The sequence below is a fragment of the Penaeus monodon genome, chromosome 36 (assembly GCF_015228065.2).
Source record: "Penaeus monodon isolate SGIC_2016 chromosome 36, NSTDA_Pmon_1, whole genome shotgun sequence".
Taxonomy (NCBI): domain Eukaryota; kingdom Metazoa; phylum Arthropoda; class Malacostraca; order Decapoda; family Penaeidae; genus Penaeus; species Penaeus monodon.
The window spans coordinates 29,620,165-29,624,257 of NC_051421.1; positions in this window are offsets into that span (position 1 = coordinate 29,620,165).

The following is a 4,093-nucleotide window of genomic DNA, read 5'->3' on the forward strand; positions in this document are numbered from 1 at the left end:
AACATTTTCGTTTTGGTTTTCCCCCCCTTATTGTTCATTTTTTCTTTTTTGCGCCTTTTGGGTTTAGTTTTTTCCGGGGCCTTTTTTGGGGCAAAGCTTTTTTTTTTTTCCGCTTTTTTTTTAAAAATTTTTGGCCTCCGCCTTTTTTCCCCTTTTCCCCTTTTGTCAGTTCCCCCCCCCCTTTTGGGGGGCCCCCTTTTTCCCCCTTTTTTTTTTTCTTTTACCCCTTCCAAAGTTTGGCGAGGTTGCCAAACCTTTGCTTTAAAAAGGGCGCTCGCCTGGGGGGGCTTTAAATACGTTCCCATTCTCGCCTTTGGCGGGACGGAACCCCCAAAAAAGGTCCGCCAAAAAAAACTCGAACCTTTCTTTTCCTTTTTCCTTTCCCCAGCTCCCCCCCAAAAAAAATTGCGATATTTTTTCCGTAGCCCTAATTTTTTTTCCCCTTTATCCTTCAATTCACATTTTTTACCCCCAAAAAGACAAAACTTTTAATTTCAAAAAGGCAAAGCCCTCGGGGAAAAATTTTGACATAACCCAAGCCACAAAAAGGTTTAAACCGGGAAAAATCCCCCAAAACCCGGTAACACGGGTTAACCGCCCCGGGGGCCACACCCGCAAAAAGGAACCAAAAAGGAACAAACCAAGAAAAATTTTTTTATGAACAAACAAAATCATATAACACAAACACGGTATAAACCAGCCCAAACCCGAACCCACTTTACACGCAAACTCGCAAGCTTAACAAATTAAAAAAGAACATTAAAACCAAAGAAAACCAAAAAAAAAACGCCCCAGGCAAGGGCCCCCCCAAAAAAAAAAACCAGGTTCCCCGTAAAACCCCCTAAACCCCGCCCGCCCCCTCTCCAACCCTTTCCCGCCCCTTTTTTTTCCCCCCCTCCCGTTTTTCCCCTCCTTTCCCTTCCCCCCCCCCCCCCCACAAATTTTTACCCAAACCCCTCCCGTTTGTTTCTGGGGTCTTTTTCCCCCCTTCCCCTTTTTTTCCCCCCAAACCCTTTCCCTTCCCCGCCCCTCTTTTTCCCTTTTCTTTTTTTTTCTTCCCCTCTCCTTTCCCTTTTTCCTTTCTTTCTTTTTCCTCTCTTTTTCTTGCTCTCTCTCCTTTTTTTTTCCCCTCTCTCTCCCTCTTTCCTCTCTTCTTCTCTCTCTCTCTCTCTCTTTCCCCCTTTTTCCTTTCCCCCTCTCTCTTCTCTTTCTTCCCCCCTCTTCTTTTCTTTTTCCTCTCCTTTTTTCCTCTCTCTCCCTCCCCTCCCTCTCTTCTCTCTCCCTCCCCTCCTTCTCCTCTCTTCTCTCTCCTTTTCCCCTCCTCCCCTCTCTCTCTCCTCTCCTCCTCTCTTTTTCCCTCTTCTCTCCCCTCCTCTTCCCTCTCTCCTCTTTCCCTTTCCTCTCCGTCTCTCTCTCTCTCTTCTCTCCTCCCTCTCTCTCTCTCTCTCTCTCTCTCTCTCTCTCTCTTTCCCTCTCTTCTCTCTCTCTCTCTCTCTCTCTCCCCCTTTCTCTCCCCCCCCTTCCTCTCTCTCTCTCTCTCTCTTTCGGCTTCTGTCTCCTTTTTCTCTCTCTTCTCTCTCTCTGTCTCCTCTCTGTCTCTCCTCTCCCCCCTTCCCCCTCTCTCTCTCTCCTCTCCCCTCTCTCTTCTCTCTCCCTCTTCTTTCTCTCTCTCCTCTCTCCTTCTCTCCTCTCTCTCTCCTCCTCTCCCCTCTCTCCCCCTCCCTCTCTCTCTCTCCTCTCCTCCAAAATCTTGGGCCAAACCCCCCTCTTCTTCCATTTTTTTTTTTCGGGGAAATAGGGGGGGGGGGGGGGGGGGGGTTTCATCTTTTTTTTTTTCCCTTCTTCTTTTTATGCTCTATTTCTTTCTCACTTTTTTTTCTCCGTTCTTTTTTTTTCTCTCTCTGTTTCCTTCGTTCCGATTCTTTTTTTTTTCTTTGTTTTTTCTTTTCCTCCTTTCATTATGTATATTTTTTTTTCTTTCCCCCTCCTCCTTCTCCTCTTCCTCCTTCTCCTCTTCTCCTCCTCCTCCTCCTCCTCCTCCTCCTCCTCCTCCTCCTCCTCCTCCTCCTCCTTTTCTTCTTCATTTTCCTCCTTTCCACTCCTCCTTCTCCCCTCCTCTCCTCCTCTTCCTCCCCCTCCTCCCCTTCCTCCTCCCCCTCCTCCCTCGCCTCCTCTTCTCTCCTTCTCCTCCTCCCCCTCTTTCCTCCTCCTCCTCCCCCCCCTCTCCTCTTTTGTTTTTCCCTTTTCCCTTCCCCTTTTTTTCCTTTTTCCCCCTCCCCCTTCCTCTTTTTCCCCCCTTTCCCCCTCCCCCTTTTTTTTTTTCCCCCTCCCCTCCTTTCTTTCCCCCCTCCCTCCTCCTCCTTCCCCCCCTTCCCCCTCCTCCTTCCCCCTCCCCCCTCCTCCTCCTCCTCTTCCTTCCCCTTTCTCCTTCCCTCCTTCCTCCCCTCCTCCCCCTCCCCTCCTCCCCTCCCCCTCCTCTTCCTTTTCCTTCCCCTTTTCCTCCTCCTCCCCCTTTCCCCCTCCTCCTCCTTTTCCTCCCCCTCCTCCTCCTCCTTCCCCTCCTTCCCGCTTCATCATCACCATCTTCTCTTCTCTCTTCTTCGGCGAGGAGAGAGTACGTCATTAGAAACGGCCAAGCTCTCCCAAAGGAACGTTCTTTTTGCAATGAAAAGTTATGGCTGGCTGTGTTACGTGTTATGGGCGTCTTTGCACTTGCTTTGGCCGCTTACTCTTCTTTTCTGTTATTGGTGTGGCCTTTTTTCTTACCCATCTTTGCGTCCGTTTGTTTCGCTCGCATTTCTCTATCTTTTTTTTTTTTCCCCTGGTTTTTTGTCCCGTCTCATTTGCTGTGTCTCGTTTTTGTTGTCTGTCTCTTCTCTCTCTCCTCTCCTCTCCCCTCTTTTCTTTCCCCTCTCTCTCTCTCTCTCTCCTTTCTTCTCCTCTCTCTTTTTCCCCTCTCTCTCTCTCTCCCTCTCTCTCTTCTCTCTCTCTCTCTCTCCCCCCCTCTCCCCTCTCCTTTCCCCCCCCCCCCCCCTCTCTCCCTTCCCCCTCTCTCCCCTCCTCTCCCCCTTTTCTCTCCTTTTACCCCTTCTCTTCTCTCTCTCTTGTCCTTTTCTCTCTCTCTTCTCCTTTCTCTCTTTTTCCTCCTTTTCTCTCTCTTTTGGTTTTCTCTCTCCTCCTCTCTCTCCCCCTCTCTCTCTTCTTCTCCTCTCTCTCTCCCTCTCTCCTCTTCCCCCTCTTTTTCCCCTCTCCCCTCTCCCCTCTTTCCCTCTCTCTCTCTTTCCTCTCTCTCTCTTTTTCCCTTTTTCCCTCCCTCCCCCCCCCTCCCTTCCCCCTCCCTCCCTCCTCCCTCCCCCCTCCCTCCTCCCTCCCTCCCTCCCTCCCTCCTCCTCCCTCCCTCCCCCCCCTCTCTTTCTCTCTCTTCTCTCTCTCTCTCCCCTCCTCTCTCTCTCTCTCCTCCTCTCCTTTCTTCCCCTCCCTCTCTCTCTCTCTCTCTCTCTTCTTCTCCTCTTTTCTATCCTCTCCCCTCCCTACCCTCTTCCTCCCCCTTTTTGTCCTCCTCTCTTTTTTCCCCTTCTCTATCTCCTCTCTCCTTTTCCCTCCCTCCTTTGCCTCCCTCTCTCTCCCCCTTCCCTCTCCTCTTTCTCTCTCTCTCTCTCCCTCTCCCTCCTCCCTTTCCCTCCCTCCCCTCCCTCCCTCTCTTCTCTCTCCCCTCTGTTTTCTTCTCTCTCTCTTCTCTCTCCCCCTTCTCTCTCTCCCCCTTCCTCTCTCTCCTCTTTCCCCCCCCCCCCCCCCTCTCTCTCTCTCTCCTTCTCCTCCTCCGTCTTCCTCCCTTTTTTCTCTCCCCCTCTCCCCTCTCTCTCTCTCTCTTTCTCTCCCTCTTTCTCTCCTCTTCTCTCTCCCTCCCCTCTTCTCTCTCTCTCTCTGTCTCTCTGTCCTTTTCTCTCTCTCCTTTTCTCTGTCCTCTCTCTCTTCCTCTCCCCCCTCTTCCCCCTCTCCCATCTCTCTCCCCTCTCTCTCCCCCTCCCCCTCTCTCTCCTCTCTCCCCTCTTCTCTCCTCTCTCTTTCTTTTTCTTCCCCTCTTTTCTTTTTG